The sequence below is a fragment of the Chanodichthys erythropterus genome, chromosome 14 (genome assembly GCF_024489055.1).
Source record: "Chanodichthys erythropterus isolate Z2021 chromosome 14, ASM2448905v1, whole genome shotgun sequence".
Lineage (NCBI taxonomy): Eukaryota > Metazoa > Chordata > Actinopteri > Cypriniformes > Xenocyprididae > Chanodichthys > Chanodichthys erythropterus.
In genome coordinates this window covers 17,308,651-17,328,870 of record NC_090234.1, presented here as the reverse complement: position 1 = coordinate 17,328,870, position 20,220 = coordinate 17,308,651, and the positions used below count along the sequence as shown (strand labels likewise).

The 20,220-nt window shown below is 39.5% G+C and overlaps 1 pseudogene; it reads left to right on the top strand.

Moving 5' to 3' along the window:
- The first annotated feature begins 10,141 nt into the window (after positions 1-10,141).
- On the top strand, positions 10,142-19,205 carry LOC137035991 (C-X-C chemokine receptor type 1-like; annotated as a pseudogene).
- Positions 19,206-20,220: the final 1,015 nt, after the last annotated feature.

The following is a 20,220-nucleotide window of genomic DNA, read 5'->3' as shown; positions in this document are numbered from 1 at the left end:
GAGCATCTGGTTGGTGAGGTCTGAAAACGCGCTCTGTTGAAGGAAGTGATGTCTCGCGCTTATACTTCAATGAGTCAGATTCCGGCGTCAGAGTGCGTTCAGACCTCACACACCGGATGCTCAAGGCAGTTGGACATAGTGGTGTATTAGAGGTAAAAAATGACATAAATACTGTTTGGTTTCTCGCACCGAATGGAGAAACACCAAATCTATTCATCAAGCTTACAATTAAATTTCATATTTGAAATCACCAATGAAATCAGACAGCAGCTGTCTCATAGATCTGTTTATAAATGCTCAAATATGACAAAAAAAAGGCTGGAACAGCCAACACGCATCTGCAGTCTTAACCATGTGTCTCATAACACAATGGCTGTATCCGAAATCACATGCTTCCCTACTATACAGTAGGCAAAAAAAACAGTATGTGACGAAAGAAGTATGTTTGAATTCACAGTAGACCTACTCATAAAAGAGTGGGCAAAAAATAGCTTATATGACCTACAGCTTCTGAGAAGTATTCTGAAGTGTGTGTAAGGGTGGTTTCCCTACAATGGTTCAGGCTGCATGAAACGTTATCAGCAAGATGATATAAAACTGTACATTTTTGTCTATTACTGTTACATGCATGTGTATTTACGTATTTGCCTGCCCTCTAGGGGCAGGAAAAGCATGATTTACCTCTGTCCTGATTCTGCAGATCCTTTACACCTGTGGACTATTTACGCGTGCTTAAAGGAAGTCAAGTTTCCACACTTCGGGGGCGGAACTTGAGCGGCCGTCCCGAGTCGGAGCTGCGCTCTCTTCTTGTGTTTATCCCTTTTATTTTTCCTGTCTAATTTCTCCCACCTGTTGTTATATTTCGTTTCATTAATAAATTCCCCTTTTGATCGAGCCGTTGTGTTATCCCTCTTTTGGGTTATGGCAGTGGCTGTAACATAATTGGGGGCTCGTCCGTCGTTTTTTCTTTTCAGCTGTTTAGTGTGGGAGAAAATGTGTATGGCCGTGTTTTCGTCGTGTTTGTTTGATTTAGTTTTTTGGTTGTGAGTAACTACGAGCGTCCCAGGTGAGTATTTGCCCTATTTATTAAGTAGTCGTCGGGTAGGTTTGAACCTGCCACTTTGTTATTTTGCCTTTTTTATTTTTAGTGGTTATTCGGAGTGGAGGCACGCTTCAGTTCACCGGCAGCTGATCTTGTTAATGGGATCGGTGTGCAGGTGTTCATGATTTCAGCGTTTAAAGTGGCCTCGAGCCCCTAACGCCACTGAAGACTAGGGAATTAATTTAATGTTAAATGGGGTAAATACGCGTGTGTTTTGGGATCGCTTTTGGTTATTCACTTCGTAAATTTAAATCAGTAAGTGAAGTTTATTCTTAATTCGTATCATTCGTGGTAACTTCGTGTAGCGGCCAAATTCACTTTGTTTTCTTTAGTTTTGGCAGGTAAAACTTAGGATTTGTGAAAACGATTTAGTGGTTTCATTTATGAGTATTTTTCTGAATTGTGTTGAAACCATTATTTTCGTTATTTTTGGTGAGTAGCCTACATGTGTTGAAATGACTTCGGTAGTTGATGTATTTCGGGAGTCTCCTTCTGAAGAACTGCTTTTATCGTGCACAAAAGAGCAGTTATTGCAAATTGCAGAGTCTTATAAAATTGAAATCGCTCCTAGGTATAAGACTTTGAAGGAAACTTTGCGAAACGTCCTTAAAGGCTGTCTGGTGGAGTTAGGCGTTTTACAAATGCCATTAGAAAACGTTAGTGTTGTGGAGGAAGTGGCTGATCCTTCGGTAAGTGAGAATGCTATTCGATTGAGAGAGTTGGCAGTTAAAGAAAAAGAATTGGAGTTAGAGAATGCCAAATTAGAGCTGCGAAAGCGTGAACTTGATCATCAGTTTGCTCTGAAACGAATGGAGTTAGAGATGAGCTCTAAGGCTGCTCGCGCTGCCTCTGATTTTGATGTCGGCCGAAATCGGAGGATGGTCCCTCCTTTTTGTGAGAAGGACGTTGAGAAGTATTTTTGTCATTTCGAGAGGGTTGCAGCTTCATTAAAGTGGCCTGAAAAGGTTTGGTCTTTGCTCTTGCAATGCGTGATAACCGGTAAGGCGCAGGAGGTTTATGCTTCGTTGTCCATTGAAGAATCTGCTGACTATACGATTGTTAAAGCTGCTATATTAAAAGCCTACGAGTTAGTCCCGGAAGCATATAGACAGCGATTTAGACAATACACGAAACTTTCGAATCAGACTTATGTTGAGTTTGCGCGTGAAAAAGAAATTTTGTTTGATCGTTGGTGCGCGTCTCAAAAAGCCGAGAGTAGAGAGCAGGTTAGATAATTAATCCTTATAGAGGAATTTAAGAGTTGTGTACCTTCCGCCCTTGCTACTTATGTAAACGAACAAAAAGTAGATACGCTCCACAAGGCTGCTACTCTGGCCGATGACTTCGTTTTAACGCATAAAGTCACGTTTAAGGATGTTTAAAAACCACGAGATAGTTCCTGTTGATCCACCTGTTGTGTCGCCTCGCAGATCGTTTAATGGTAAGCCTACTGTTTCGAATGGTGATATTGCTTTTATTGTAAGGCCTCTGGTCATTTAATTGCAAACTGCCCTGTTCTTAAAAAGAAGTTTTATACAAAATCTGTTGGTTTGATCTCCGTTGATTCCAGTTCGAAATTTGACTGCATTACGCCTGAGTCTGGTGGTGATGCCTGTCTCCCTAAAACTGGTTATGGACCTTTCCTGCATTGTGGAACTGTGTTTATTCCCAGTTTGTGTAAGCCTGTACCTGTTCGTATTCTTCGGGATACGGGGGCCAGTCTTTCTTTTAATTTGGAGGGGGGATTTTGCCATTGTCACAGGAGACTGCCACGGGTAGTGCTGCTCTAGTCCGAGGTATTGAAATGGGAGTTAAGGAGGTTCCGTTACACAGAATTCATTTGCAATCAGAATTGGTGTCAAGTACGGCCAGTGGCTGTAAAGGTTGCGGCCATTTGTGACTTTCCACCTCCAACGGATCGTAAGCAATTGAGACGTTTTTTAGGAATGGTGGGTTACTATCGTTCGTTTTGCAGAAACTTTGCAACTGTGGTTTCTCCTCTCACCAACTTGCTGAGTCCTAAAGTTCGGTTTGAGTGGTCTGATGCATGCCAGTGTGCGTTTGAAAATGTTAAATCTCTGTTGATTTCATCCCCAGTGTTGGCCGCACCTGACCATTCACAACAGTTCAGTGTCGTGGTGGATGCTAGCGATGTTGGGGCGGGAGCTGTCCTCCAGCAGAAGGGTGCTGATGATGTGGAACACCCAGTGTGTTACTTTTCTAAAAAGTTTAATGCTGCACAGCTAAAGTATTCTACTATTGAAAAGGAGGCATTAGCATTAGTTCTTGCGATTCAACATTTCGAGGTGTATTTGTCCAGCTGTTATTCGATCCTTGTGTATTGTGATCATAATCTGCTTACTTTTTTGAACTCCATGCGCAATTTTAATCAGCGTCTCATGCGCTGGAGTTTATATCTGCAGCCATACGACCTTGACATTAAACATGTCAGAGGTCGGGACAACGTGGTCGCTGACGCACTATCCCGGATCGGATAGGCCTGTGGGTAACGTATGTTTTTGGAAAGGTGTCTTTTAATAGATGCACTTTCTTGTGGTGATGGTTTTTCCTTTCGGGGATGAAGGTGTTACATGCATGTGTATTTACGTATTTGCCTGCCCTCTAGGGGCAGGAAAAGCATGATTTACCTCTGTCCTGATTCTGCAGATCCTTTACACCTGTGGACTATTTACGCGTGCTTAAAGGAAGTCAAGTTTCCACACTTCGGGGGCGGAACTTGAGCGGCCGTCCCGAGTCGGAGCTGCGCTCTCTTCTTGTGTTTATCCCTTTTATTTTTCCTGTCTAATTTCTCCCACTTGTTGTTATATTTCGTTTCATTAATAAATTCCCCTTTTGATCGAGCCGTTGTGTTAACCCTCTTTTGTGTTATGGCAGTGGCTGTAACAATTACCATCCACTACTTGCACCAATGGTGTAAATAAGAGCAGTTGATAGTAATATATTTGAGAGATCATTGCTATAGTGTGACTATATTGTATTGCAAAAGGTTGCACTTCAAAGTTAATACCGCATCAAAACTAGTTAGCACACCATTTGTAATTGAAAGAGTTTAAAGACAATATCTGGTTGTAGGAGCCATAGTTACTGGTTTATTTAATTTTTATCAATTTGTTTATTTAAATATAATTTTGTTGTTGTATCGTTAATTGTTTATTTCTTTGAGTGTGTATGCCCTCTATAGGAGAGAAATGCTTAAAAGGAAATGCCACCCCTGACAGGATGGGGGCGCTGGTGCAAGAGCACACAGTTTTTGACCGTGCACATGGAAAGCGGCCTGGGAGTTTGTTTGTTTTATGCTACAATGCATCTTTATTTTTGATTTAATAAACTTCAGTTATCATTTGGAAACATCAACAAGCCTCGTTGGATATATTCATTCTATTTTGCACTCGTCAGACAGATTGCACCATCACCTCTCATAGTGGCAAAGAAATGGGGAACAACTGGAAATTTGAAGCTTGTTTTGCCGCTACAAAATGTCAAAAACTGGCTTTGAACATGGAATATGTTCGAGAAAAAGAGGATTATCCTTAAAATTGAACAGAAATGGATGGACTGTTTGAGACCACATGGCATTGGAAGCAGCAAACAAAGGAAACTTCTTAAAGAGGTATGTGCTTGTGGAAACAACATGTGGAGTTAAATTTGAATGTTACTGGAAAGACTTAGAAGTTTGCTGAAAACTGTGGATGAAAGGATTCATTTGATGGAAGAGTTCAAAGGTCTTAATTAATGTGATTTTAAAGAAGAATCAAAGGAAATTTGAAAGGTTTGTCTTTGGAAAGAAGGGATTTGCTTGTTTGAGACAAAATGGATGAGTCTGATCTAGAACAATCCCCAAGCTCAGCTCAAAAAGACTTGAATGAGGTCGCTGTTCGTTTGAAAGCCTCCAGAGCGGGCAAAATGGCACATCTTACGAGGCGAATGAATATTGTTAACTCTTTGATGACTGATGTTGAATATCTTGAAAAAGTAAAGGGGAACATGTTGAAGTTCAATGAAATGCTTAATGAATTCAAGTCACTTCAAGAATCTTATGTACAAGTGTTAAGTGAAGAGGATAAAGTTAAAGACTTGAAAACCTGGTATGAACCAAAAATGAACCAAGTTGATATGTTTTTTTCTAATGTTGAGAAGTGGATGTTTACCATTCAAGAACCTGACTCTCAAACTAGTACTCAAGTTTATTCTGCTTCAAAAGTGACTGACCAGCTAAATGATGAAGATAACATCTCAGTGGTTTCATCTGTGCGTAGCAGTAGATCTGGCAGGTCAAATTCAAGCAGATGAAGTGTGTCAACGTCAGCTTCAGCGCGCATCTATGCAGAGGCAGAGAGGGCAGCTTTACTTGCCAAAACCAACGCATTGCAACAAAAACATGCTATAGAGAAAAAAGAGGAACTTAGAAAGATGAAGGAGATGTGGGAAGTTCAAGCTGAAATTGCAGCCAACACAGCAAAAATTGAGTATCTCAAGAATGCGGAAAACTCTGTAACAAATGGAAATGCAGTCACAAAAGATGCCATGAATGTGTATTGTGAGGAGAGGTTGAATGAAACTCCATCCAGTGCTACAAACACACAAGCGGTACGTCCAAAAGAGACTGTTCATGCACAACTCTCTACAGCACCAAGACATTCTTATCCTCAGAACAGCAATGCAATTGATCAACCCACCTCTATGATTGCTGATTCCAAATCATCTGCACAAATCTCTCATACAGCTCAAGCAAGACCACTAGAAAGTAGACACTCAATTTCATCTAATGTCATTCAAGGGCCTGATCTTGCTACAATTCTTCAAAGGCAAAACAACTTAACAGACATGCTTGTGAAACAACAACTTCTTTCCACCTTACCAAGAGGAGAAATGCCAATCTTTAATGGAGATATCCTGCAGTACAGGTCATTCCTTCACTCTTTTGAACACCTCATTGAGAGTAAAACTGATGATAATGCAGACAGGCTGCACTTTCTCATTCAGTACACAAGGGGGCTAGTACCACAGGAGCTCGTAAGAAGTTGCCAACACATGTCACTGAGCAGAGGTTACCAAAAGGCAAAGCAGCTATTGAAAGAACACTTTGGTAATACATATAGGATTTCATGTGCTTATATTGAGAAAGCCTCTCCTGGCCTTCAATAAAATCAGAAGATCCAAAGGCTTTACAGGCATTTGCACTGTTTCTTAGAAGCTGCTGCAATGGTATGGAATGACTTGGAGTAGGGCTGCAACGATTAATCGCGATTAATCGTTTGCAAAATAAAAGTCTTTGTTTACGTAATATATATGTGTGTGTTCTGTGTATAATAATTATGTATATATAAATACACACACATACAGGTATAGAGTTTAGAAATATATGCATGTATTATAAATATATGTGTGTGTATTTATATATACATAATTATTATACACAGAACACACACATATATATTACGTAAACACAGACTTTATTTTGCAAACGATTAATCGCGATTAATCCTTGCAGCCCTAACTTGGAGTTCATGGAAGAACTGGACACAGTCTCCAATATGAGGAGTATTGCTCTCAAGCTCCCATACAAGCTCAGAGAGAGGTGGCGCACAAAGGCATTTGAGTTACAAGAACAAAGGAGTAACAAGGTAAAGATGGTAGATATGGTCAACTTCATTGAAAAACAAGCTAACATTGTCTCAGACCCAATATTTGGTGATATCCAAGACTCAAGCCCAAGTAAAGGAAAGCCCAAAGTCTTAGTGAAGCCCAAATCCAAAGGCAGTTTTGCAACCAACGTGCATGTGAACTCACCACAGACCACATCTAAGGACTCACAGCCATCATCAAGTTGTCTCTACTGTAATAATGCACATGAGTTGATGTCATGCTTACAGTTTGAAAAGCAGCCACACAGGGAAAAGTTAAACTTCATAAGACAGAATGGAATCTGTTTCGGGTGTCTAACAAAAGAAGAACGTGAGTAAAGACTGCACTAAACATCTTACCTGCACCATATGCAACAAACAGCATCCGAGTGTGTTACACATCAAACCACTGAAATCATCAAAACAATTAAAGAAAACACCTGTGAGTAGCACACAGGTGTCCCTTCAAGATGGTAAGCACATTGGAGTCAGAAACACTCAGTTACACGGAGTGTCTGCTGTCGATTGTACCAGTACAGGTTAAAAGTTCTAAAGGAAGTAAGATTCTGCACACATATGCCTTTCTTGATCCTGGTAGCTCGGCAAGCTTCTGCACAGAGGATCTTATGAGGAAACTCAACATCACTGGAAGAAAGACCAATATTCTTCTTCGAACAATGAGCCAGGATAAGTCTGTGCCCTCTTACGTCGTCAGTGGGTTGGAAGTAGGGCTGCACGATATATCGCATGAGATTGTCACGCGCATTTCATCAATAAAGCCGGTTCCCTGATTACCGCTAAATCGCCATCACCTGCTTTCAAATGCAGCGGCATTTAATACACATAGCCGTAGATCACTGAAAAGCCACGCAATATCGCGTTCATATCGCAGATGAATCGCCTTCGATAATGAACGCGATATTGCGTGGCTTTTCAGTGATCTACGGCTCTGTCTATTAAATGCCACTCCATTTGAAAGCAGGTGATGGAGATTTAACGGTAATCAGGGAACCGGCTTTACTGACGAAATGCGCGTGAAAATCTCATGCGATATATCGTGCAGCCCTAGTTGGAAGTCTCTTCATTGGAAGAAAATAACTTTATTCCATTACCAGAAGTCTACACACAACAGAGCATGCCCGTTGACACCTGTAACATTCCCACAAAGAAAGAACTGTCTAAATGGCCTTACCTGAGTCAGGTACAGTTTCCTAGGATTCCATCCAAGGTGGAGTTGTTGATTGGAAGCAATTCTCCCAAAGCCATTGAACCTTGGAAAGTCCTTAATAGCCAAGGGGATGGGCCATACGCAGTTAAGACCCTGCTAGGATGGGTTATTAATGGTCCCCTACAAGGCAAAGGCACAGCAAAAAGGAGTACCTGTGATAGTGTTGTCGTTAACAGAATTTCTGTCTCAAACTTGGAAGAAATGTTGATGCAACAATACAACCATGATTTTAACGAGAGGTCAAGAGAAGACAAGGTTGAAATGTCTGTTGAAGACAAAAGATTCATCAAGATTGCAGAAGAGTCAATCAAGTTGAAAGATGGACATTACACTCTTGATCTACCCTTCAGAAAAGATGACACATTGCTGCCTAACAATTATCAAGTGGCAGAACAGAGACTTCAAAGTTTGAAAAGAAAGTTCAAAAGGAATGAACAATTCAGAGTAGACTATACTGAATTTCTAACAGAAGTCATAAATAAGGGCTATGCTGAAGTGATGCCGCAACAAGAGCTGAAAAGATCAGATAGTAAATTGTGGTACATCCCACATCATTGTGTATACCATCCACAAAAACAGACCATAAGAGTAGTCTTTGACTGCGGTGCTACCTTTCAAGGTAAATCCCTCAACTCAGAACTTCTTCAGGGTCCTGATTTGACCAGCACACTTTTCAATGTCCTCACCAGATTTCGCCAAGAGCCTGTAGCGGTTATGACCGATATCAAAGCAATGTTCCACCAGGTCAGAGTGTCACGATCAAATGTTGACTTCTTGCGATTCCTCTGGTGGCCAGGTGGTGATGTCAGTATGCCTGCTGTGGAACATCGAATGGTGGTACATCTATTTGGGGCGGTCTCATCCCCCAGTTGTGCTAACTTTGCTCTAAGGCAAACAGCAAAAGATAACAAAGACTGTTTTCGAACTGAGGTGATAAGCACTGTTGAGAACAACTTCTATGTAGATGATTGCTTGAAGTCACTTCCCACAGAGCATAAAGCAGTAGAGCTGGTAAAAGACCTTACATCTCTCTGTCAAACAGGAGGATTCCACCTCACAAAGTGGGTAACAGTCGCACTGTTCTTGAGCACATTCCAAAGGAGGACAGAGCTCTGAATGTAAAGGAATTGGATCTCGACAGGGAAAAGCTTCCCACTGAAAGAGCTCTTGGATTGTTGTGGTGCGTAGAGAATGATGTGTTTAAGTTCAACATCACTGTCAAGTGCAAATCCCACACCCGAAGAAATTTACTATCAGTTGTGAGTTCCATATATGATCCACTTGGATTTTTGAGTCCCTTTACTCTACCTGCCAAATTACTTCTCCAAGACCTCTGTAGGAGTAAATGTGGTTGGGATGAGGAAATGCCACAGACTGCAGTAGATAAGTGGACAAAGTGGATAAAGGATCTTGACGAGATACAAGATTTCAGTGTGGCACGTTGTGTAAAACCAACTGGTTTTGGAATGTTGAAGCAAGCAGAGCTGCATCATTTCTCCGATGCCAGTGAACAAGGATACGGCATAGTGAGTTATTTGAGACTGACCGATGATATCCGCACTGTACATGTGTCTTTCATGTTGGGGAAAGCCAGAGTAGCCCCAATTAAGCAAGTCACAATTCCACGTCTAGAACTTACAGCCGCAGTGCTAGCAGTCAGAGTGGACATCATGGTAAGGAAGGCATTGGAGCTAAATCTGAAAAACTCAACGTTTTGGACTGATAGTCAGTGCTGAAATATGTTGCAAATGAGAATGCAAGATTCCGCACATTTGTAGCTAATAGGATCTCTGTTATTAGAGAAAACACAGATGTAACACAGTGGAAATTCATCAGAACAAAGCAGAACCCTGCTGACCTAGCATCAAGAGGGGTGAGTGCCAGCACATTGGTGAAGTGCAAGGAGTGGATCCATGGACCAGACTTTCTATGGAAGAAAGAAGAGGAATGGCCTAAAGAGTCCGTGGGACCCATGTCTCTCTCTCTCGATGATCTTGAAATTAAAAGGAACACCACTGTGTATAGCACTATCATTAAAGACAAGGAAAATCCTACCAGCCAACTGCTCAACTATTTCTCAAGTTGGACAAAGCTGAAGATGGCGGTAGCATGGTTCTTGAAGTTCAAGAATATCCTTCGTTTGCTTAGTGCAAAATGAAAAGAAATACAGGCAACCTGCATGAATAAGGACACTCAGAGCCAAAACAAGGTATGTGGTGAAATTAAAGCATTCAAGACATCACTTGGAGGACAATCCATAACCCTGGATGATCTCTTGAAAGCAGAAAAGGCCACTGTGGAGTTTTGCCAGAAACAAAGGTATTCAGAGGAAATGTCAAGAATTGAAATGGCATCACTTGTTGGAAAGCGCTTGAATAAATGCAGCAGCCTGTACAAGCTAGATCCTGTGATGGATGATGGAGTTTTGAGGGTTGGAGGAAGATTGGATAAGTCTGCAATGCCTGAGGAGTCAAAGCGACCAATGATACTTCCAAAAGATCTTCACATCTCCACACTTATCCTTCAACACATACACGAACAGCTTGGACATGCTGGCAGAAACCATGTTCTCTCACACCTGAGAAAGAAATATTGGATTATAAATGCCAATTCTACAGCCCGCAAAGTTCTTTCTAAATGTGTTGTGTGCAACCGTGTAAGAGGAAAGATTGGAGAACAAAAGATGGCAGATTTACCAAAGGAAAGACTACGAGCTGATCTTCCACCTTTCAGCAATGTTGGCGTTGACTACTTTGGACCTTTCGAGACAAAAAGAGGTAGAAGTCAAGTAAAAAGGTATGGAGTCATTTTCACTTGCATGACAAGCAGAGCAGTTCACCTTGAAATGTCTCACTCACTGAACACTGATTCCTGCATTGACGCTTTAAGACGATTCATAGCCAGAAGAGGTCAAGTACTGCATATTCGATCTGACAACGGAACTAACCTGGTGGGTGCAAAAAGAGAGTTACAGAATTCACTTTCAGAATGGAACCAAAGCAGAATCCAGAAGGCAATGCTCCAGAAAGGAATTCAGTGGACATTCAATCCTCCATCAGCTTCACATCATGGGGGAGTATGGGAGAGACTCATTCGAATGGTGAGGCAGATCTTATGCTCTATTTTACAACAACACACCCTGGATGATGAGGAGCTACAAACACTCTTTTGTGAGATTGAAGCAATCTTGAATAGTCGTCCCATTACCACATTGTCATCAAGATCTGGAACCTCTAACACCAAATCACATTCTCCTATTAAAGTCTAGCCCTACATTGCCACCTGGATTATTTCAAAAGTCAGATGTATACATCAGACGTCGTTGGAGGCAAGTACAATATTTAGCAGACCTGTTTTGGAAGAGGTGGTCACAAGAATACTTACCATTACTGCAGGAACGTCAAAGATGGTTTACTGTTAAAAGAGGACTGCAGAAAGGAGATATTGTGCTAGTCGTGGATAGTTCAGCACCTCGTGGATCGTGGCCTATTGGAAGAGTAACAGAAGTTCTACCTGATTCCAAAGGACTCATAAGAACTGTTAAACTTAAGACAAGGACTGGTTTCTTGGAAAGACCTATTACCAAACTTTGCCTGCTAGTAGAAGATGCAAAAGATTAGGTCTGAACCAAAGAAGTGAAAGCTGAATAAAGATGAGTATTCATTTTCTTGTATAGAAACATTTGGCTCCATTTACATTTAATTTGTTGTAATTGATGCTTTAGCCCTCAATTAGGGGCCGGGTGTAGGAGCCATAGTTACTGGTTTATTTAATTTTTATCAATTTGTTTATTTAAATATAATTTTGTTGTTGTATCGTTAATTGTTTATTTCTTTGAGTGTGTATGCCCTCTATAGGAGAGAAATGCTTAAAAGGAAATGCCACCCCTGACAGGATGGGGGCGCTGGTGCAAGAGCACACAGTTTTTGACCGTGCACATGGAAAGCGGCCTGGGAGTTGTTTGTTTGTTTTATGCTACAATGCATCTTTATTTTTGATTTAATAAACTTCAGTTATCATTTGGAAACATCAACAAGCCTCGTTGGATATATTCATTCTATTTTGCACGCGTCAGACAGATTGCACCATCACCTCTCATAGTGGCAAAGAAATGGGGAACAAAACTGGAAATTTGAAGCTTGTTTTGCCGCTACACTGGTTATGTTTACACTTGAAATGGTTACAAAATAGATGGACCAATAATTGTATCCAGCATGTATGTAAAATGTTAGCAAACTGACCAAATAACAACTTCCTCCACCGTACTAAAGGTGTGACGATTAGCAGACCCTCGATAAGCACACATCTTGGTGTACAGGCCTTGATCACTATCACTAAAAAGTTACGATGAATATCTTAATTTCATCATTAACTTAGAATTCAATCGTTTGAAAATGTGATTATCAAAAGCTTTTAAGTAGTTGACACATCAAATTTATTAAACTCATGTCCATCATGATTTTTAGTTCAAATTTATATGAATGTATATTAGACCATTTTAATTTCCCCTCAAAATGTTTAATCATCTTTTGCCATTATTTATTTACTTTAAATAGTACAAATATTTCCATGTAGACCTTATATTAATATGAGCTAATAAATACTGCATGCAATGGGCCTAAAAAGCAAATAGTCTAATTATAATATTTTCAATGGTTTGAGATAGCATTTCACATTGCGGGAAAACTTGTTAATGTCTACATTTGTTAAATCCTCCAAAAAATCTTAATTAATTTATTATGTTATTTATTTGTTTGGTTTGTTCATGTGTTTTTTTTTTCTTTTTTGAGTTTTTTAGATCTAAGAAATTTAAAAAAAAAACTTTTATTGCAAATTTCATTAATAAAAACTGCAAGAAAAAACATTTATGGCTGTATGGAAAATATTAAAAATATAAGGGTGTTTTTTTTTTCTTAAAGGGATGCACAGGGGAACTAAAACTTTTGTCTTAATTTGATGACATTTTTATTTCCTACTGTACACATCTCAACCTTAAACACAGTTAAGCTTCTAAACTATGTTTCTTGCCAGAAATTATTAATAATAAATAATATAAATATTATTACATATTGCTTTAATAATTTCTATTTGTTTTTCGACAGATTCAAACACCTCTCATTATATGGAGACTATCGGGGACGAATTCGACAATGATTTCGACTATACAGAATTTATTCTGGATGAGACGACGCTGCTCTGCTCCTCCATCACTATGGGGAAAGCCATCAACATTTCATTCTGTGTCTTCTACATGCTCATCTTTCTGATGGCTGTTCCTGGGAATCTGATCGTCGGCTGGGTCATCGGCTCTAACAGACGCTCGCTTTCTGCTTCGGATATTTACCTATTCAACCTGATGCTGGCCGACACATTACTGGCTCTTATTCTGCCCTTTTCTGCGATTTCTGTGATCCACGGTTGGGTGTTTGGTGATGTTTTATGCAAGTTGGTTAGCCTGGTGATTTGGTGAAGGAAGTGAACTTCTACACCAGCATCTTGTTTTTGGTGTGCATCAGCGTGGATCGTTACTTGGTCATCGTACGGGCTATGGAGTCCAGGAAGGCTCAGAGGTTACTGTGCAGCTGGGTTGTCTGTGGATTGGTGTGGTTTTTGGGAAGTGTGCTGTCCTTGCCATCATTCTACAACGAGGCATTTTACGAGGAATTTTCTAATCAGACTATTTGTGCAGAACGCTTCGAGACGGACCATGCTGATGAGTGGCGACTGGCCACACGTATCATGAGGCATCTGCTTGGTTTCCTTCTCCCTCTGGTGGTCATGCTGATCTGCTACAGCGTGACGGTGGTGCGGCTCTTGCGTACGCGCGGTTTCCAGAAGCACAGAGCCATGAAGGTGATCGTAGCTGTGGTCATGGCTTTTCTTCTGTGCTGGACCCCCTTCCATGTTTCCACGATAGTTGACACCCTCCTCAGGGCCAAAGTGGTTCAATTCAACTGTCTGACACGGACATCGGTGGACATCGCCATGTTCGCAACACAAAACCTTGGCCTTCTGCATTGCTGTGTGAACCCGGTGCTGTACGCCTTTGTGGGAGAGAAGTTCAGAAGAAGTTTTCTGCATATGCTCTATAGTAGGGGTCGCCATGAATAGTCGATGATTCGATAGGAGGAGCCTGATTCGACTATAAATCTCACAGTTGAATCTTCGCAGAGGTGTTATGAAACGAGATATGGGGGTGCAGCTCAATATCTGATTTTACATAGACATACCGGTTCTCTCCCAATAGGTTAATATACAACCTATTATGATAATTTTGTAAAGAATAATGCGAAAAGTAATAATAAATATGTTTAATGTGCGTGAATAAATCAGTTTTATTACACTGTAAAAAAATTCCGTAGTTTTTACAAAATAAATTGGTTGTCAGAATAATTTTGTAAAAAATACACAAAAACTGTGCAAACATTTACAGAACAAACTGTAAATTTTACAGTATAAATCTGTAATTTAATAAAATTTGAATGTAAACCAATAAAGTCAACAATGCACATTACTAAAATCTGTTTTGTACCTTTAACATATACTGACAAGCATCATAATAATGCAGATGGTAAAAGAGAAAGCCACATGAAGAATCAGAGTTCATCACAAGCAGCTTTTCCACAAACTGAAGTATATATACTAATATAAAGAAGGTGCAAAGAGTCATTCACGCAAACGCAAAACACCACCATGGTAACCCACAACACTTAAACAATGCAATAAACATTCATTAAACAACAGAAGATGTAACATAAAACCCTAATGTACATGACTGATAACAAAAACTATTAAGAAACATGATTATTTAAACAAAATACTTTCAAATGTGGAGTGTCACACAGGGAATTGTGGGAATATCAGTTTACAGATTTTGACAGTAAATTATACATTGATTTAGTCTTTTTTACTTATAATAATTGTAAAATTTACAGCATTTTACTGTGAAAATTGCATAAATGTCTGGTTAGAGCTTTTACAGTTTTTCCCCTGTATATAATACTGTTAACTAACTGTTAACCTATTTACAATTTTTTCCGTAGTGTTTTTACAATATTTTACTGTTAAAATCACATTCATTTTTTACAGTGTAGCCTACATGTCCAAAACTGTAATTTTAACATATTGTTGCAACATTTTACCAAAATCAACATTTGGTTAAAATCTCATGTTATAAAAGACGAAGTGCTATGCAGGATATTTAAGACAATTAGACGGCACTGTTTGTCACATCTCAGACCTCAAATACATAAAATATTACCCATTATAGACATAGTAATTTTAAAATAAGGAGTAAAGGAAACACTGTACAGTACTTATTGAAACAACTAGTTCTTTATTTACCCTTGTAAGTTCCCAAATACCCTTGTAAGACCCTTGTTAATTTATTTATTGATCACTCTGGGTTATCTAATTTAATATATGTATTTTGAATATAGCCTATGTTCCCCTGCACTTCAGGCATTTAGCATTTGTGACTTGATTATTACTATTTTATTATTATAAATTATATATAAATTATATATAAATTATATATATATATATATATATATATATATATATATATATATATATATATATATATATATTATTAATAATAATAATAATAATAATAATAATAATAATAATAATAATAATTTTATTTATTAGAATGGTATATTCTGTTCTTATTCAATTCTGTAAATTGATTTTTTGACTGTGGCCTTTCTGCAATTTATGCATATTTTTAAGGTTTATTGATCCAAAATGTTTTTCTTCTATATCTTTGTGTGGTGTTTTGTACATTGTGGCTGTGAATGTTTATCCACATTGCCTTTCATTTCAGTTTAAAAAAAAAAAAAAAATCATTTTCAGTTGCGTCTATCACATGAAAGGCAGTTTGGTCGCTTTATTACGTAGCGCCTCTCTAGCGTGGCTATCTAGAGGTGGCTATCCTGAGTTCTTTAAATATCTATCCAATCAAATATGTGAGGTTTCACTAATAAACTTATCAGTGTTTAACTTGCATGTGTGAGCGTAATTAAAAACTTATCAAATTAAATACTTTTAAATCACTATTTAAGCAGTAATATTTACTCTTTAACAGGAAATGAAATGTCTTGAAATTACTCAAAAGAGTCAGTTACCACAACGGTTTTATAAAAAGTATACCAGATTTACTTAGAAAAGGAACGTCAGAAATTAAATGTCTGGTCAAACTCACTTTCAGATCACAAATGCATTCAAATTCACCTTTAACACATAAGGGCCCAAGAAAATAAAACAGCCGGCAATGTGAAATTAATGTGGAATAGCCTTCAAATATTCAAATGATGCAGGCCTGAATGTAGCTCAGGTACGTTGTAGCATTAAAGGGTCATGAAACTCCCCTGTTTAGCCTGGTCATTCACACCTCTGAGCTGGAAAAAGTCTGTAAAAATGGGCGTGTAAAGCTCTGGAAAAGTAGGAGTGTAGAGGGGGGGAAGAGGGGAGAGAACAACCAATGAAACAGAGACATACTGTACAACACACTCATTATACACAAAAATGACAACAAACTACACTGTGTTCAAAATTATTATGCAAAAGACAAATCAGTAAGATTTCTGTACAGTAAATATTCAGATTTTATTTTTTCTAAGAAAATGTTTGTTTGTTTATTTATCCATGTCTTTTTAGATAACTGGTATCAATCAAAATAATTTGCCAGATCTATGGAAACCCTACTTAGAAGTTGTTCGTCATTATTAAGCAAGTCACAGTTATCATGAAATATGGGGAGGAAGAAAGATCTTTCTGAAGATGAAAAGCATGAAATGGTGCAATGATGTGCAAAAGGCATGAAAACAACTAATATTGTGTGAAACTGAATGGAGATTTAGAGCACAGCAGAACTCAGTCAGATAAAGGCTTATTGAGGAAAGTTCCTGTCAAAAAGTAATTGTATTAAAAGGGCAGCTATAAAAAAGCCAGTGTTGTGCAGCAAACAGGTATTTGAAGCTTCTGGTGTCTCTGGAGTCTCAAGAAGCTCTCCATGCAGGCTGGCAGTTGTGCGTAAAGATGCATTTCAGCCACTCCAAACCAAACCTCACAAAGAGAAACATTTACAGTGGGTGTAGAAATACATGAAGAGTAATTTTTAAATAGTTTTATTCACTTACTAATGCCGTACTACAGTGGATGGTCTAAATAGATGGATTTCTGGATGGTTGGTGAATGGCCACCACGTTCCAACAAGACTGCGACGTCAGCAAGGAGCTGGTGGGTGATGATTTGGGCTGGAATACTGGGAAGTGAGATGGAGGGTATTAAAATGACTTTTGCAAGATATGTGGAGTGCATAACTTGCCATTTTCAGCTTTGTTATAAAAAGGAGGATAGTGCATAGTACATATTGCATGAGAACTGTGACTTGCTTAATAATGTGGAACAACCTCTAGACTGATACCAGTTATCTAAAAAGACATGGATAAATCAACAAACTTTTTTTTTAGAAAACCTAAAATCTGAATGTTTATTGTACTGAAATCTTACTGATATGTCACGCATAATAATTTGGAACACAGTCTATGAAGCACAAAAGAGAAATGCGAAGGAATAATAGGGCTAATAATACTTTCATTACGTTTACGAGCGCTGCAGTCTCATGATAAATGACACACAGTTTAACAGAGAAAGAATAAAGACATAGTTTAATTTTAGATAGACCACTGTATCAGTGTCCAGTTTGCACATATAATTCATTTGAAGAAGACTTGATGAAATATGTGTGCATACACCATGCTGGTTCATGTTTGGTGCAGGAGAATGTGTGAAATATGTCCATAAAAAACTTTAAACATGGATACTTTATTCTGTATATGAGCTACGATCCGCATGGCTAGTGTTGTTAAACACAACGCGAAGCTCCGCGCTGAAACCGATCATATGCGCGCTCCGCGTGTATAGCATAAAAATTGTATTTTAGATGTGTTCGTATTCAAACTCCAGTTCTGACCTCATCGCGGGCAAAATACAAACAACACTCATGTGCTTTCTGTGCTGAGGGAAACATACACACGGCTCGCGTGTGCATGTGCCAATCAGCACTCCGGATCTTGCCGGTGGTAAACGATGACGTCAGATTTTGTGACGTTGCTCTGACTTTGCTTTTCAAACCGGAAGACAGAAATTGCTAAGAAAAATGCAAAATTAACTAATTTCAAATTATAAATAAAATTAATGAGTACCTTTAGTGTTTTCAATGATGTGCAGCCTATACATATCTGTTCACAATTCAAAAAATGTGTTCTGGGGTTTCATGACCCTTTAAATCAAATGGCTGCTTCACCACACAGGCCAAACAAAAAATGGTACCTTTACTCAATGTGAATGTAACCTCACGTGCACAGGATCAAAGGTGTCAGCAGCAGAAGACAGGACAAGAGGATTTGCGATAAAGAGAAGACGGTTGAAGAAAAGATACACATGGTTGACGATCTCAGCAAAGTCCACCACTCGATAATGCTATCCGGCTCCGTCAGGGTCTTTGATCATCGTCGGTCTCACATTTCCACACAGGCTTAACTAATCGAGGTCGCTGACCGCTAGCTTGTTAGCCAAGTCCATGCAAAACACTAGCCACTAAATCAGCGGATAAGTTAAACTTATGTCTGTCTTACTGTGATGAGTTTACCACTCACACAGACAGATATATCACCATTAATGTCTTGTATAAGACTCCTTATTGAACACTTTCCTTGTCTGGTGCATTACATTAACAGTAACCGTATTTTTTTTTTCCGCAAACCACCCGCTTTCGTCTCTCACTTCCTTGTATCTTGACCTCACCTGTGATTGGCTCATACACAAACTTTCAGAAATAAAATAAATTCACAAAACATTTGTCAAACTCTTTCTTCATATTCTTACAGGCATCTTTAAAGCATTTTCACATATATTATGTGAAATTTGAGCGCACAAACCTTTCAAAGTATAGCCTACTCCTATGGCATTAAGCTTGGAAAGAGTTTGTGCACGCTATCTAGTGGACTGCTGTTTTTCAAGCATCCCCCCGCTCACACATATATGATTCAACTATCAGTCAAATACAGGCAATCTGATTCGATTCGTATTCAGGGACACCCCTACTCTATAGAAAAGGAGTTCTAGATCTAGTAGGTCCTCCTCTCTGACCTCAGAAGTCACTTCCAGCTTCCTGTGAGCTATACTGCCTAGCAATGGACATCAATGTATGTGGATTGCAAGATACTTAGTGCACCTTTCTTTGTTTGCTTGAAATACAACAACACTTTTCATGTTGTAGGGCAGGGGTGTCCAATTTGTCACGGAATGAAGGGAGGATGCAGATGCAAGTTCAATCTCTTTAATAGAGCTTCACACCGAAGGTAGTCAGATACAACATACACAAAAACATATAACAGTCAGCAGGAGAGTGGTAACACAGGGACGTCAATGGGTGGTGAAGATCCGTGATGAGTGGTGACCGAAGAGAAGTGTCCGTGTAGTAATCCGTGAGTGAAGTCCAGAGAGTAATCCATTGAGAACACGAAAACCAGGAAGCAACGAATCAAAGTCCAGTCCAGGGAAACACACAACAAGCAACACGGGAAACAACACGCGGACACCACACAACGATCTGACAAACAAGAGACGAAAGACAAGGCATTATATATATCAACAATCAGCGGCGACGCCCACACAAAACAATCAGGTGACACACCCACACCATCACACAGACACCAGAATGAGACAGCGGATTCATGAACCGTGACAGTACCCCCTCTCCTAGGAACGCCTCACGGTGTTCCCAGAACTCCTTACCTGTCGATTGTAATCATCGATAAGGGAGTGATCCAGAATGTCTCTAGCAGGAACCCAACTTCTCTCCTCCGGACCGTAACCTTCCCAGTCCACCAAGTACTGGAATCCGCGTCCCCTCCGCCTCGAGTCCAGAATGCGATTAACCGAATAGGTTGGTTCCCCGTCTACGAGCCGCGGCTTCGGGGGAACCGGAGTAGGCGGATTAAGATGTGAGTGAAAAACAGGCTTAATTTTGGAAACATGGAAGGCGGGATGAATCCTCCTGTACGCCGGAGGCAATTTGAGTCGGACTGCCACAGGGCTAATAATTTTAGTGACAGGAAACGGGCCAATGAATTTGGGAGCTAACTTATTGGCAACGGAACGGAGCGGAATGTTCTTGGTAGAAAGCCACACTTTTTGACCCACGACGTATACGGGAGGCTTTGACCGGTGGCGATCAG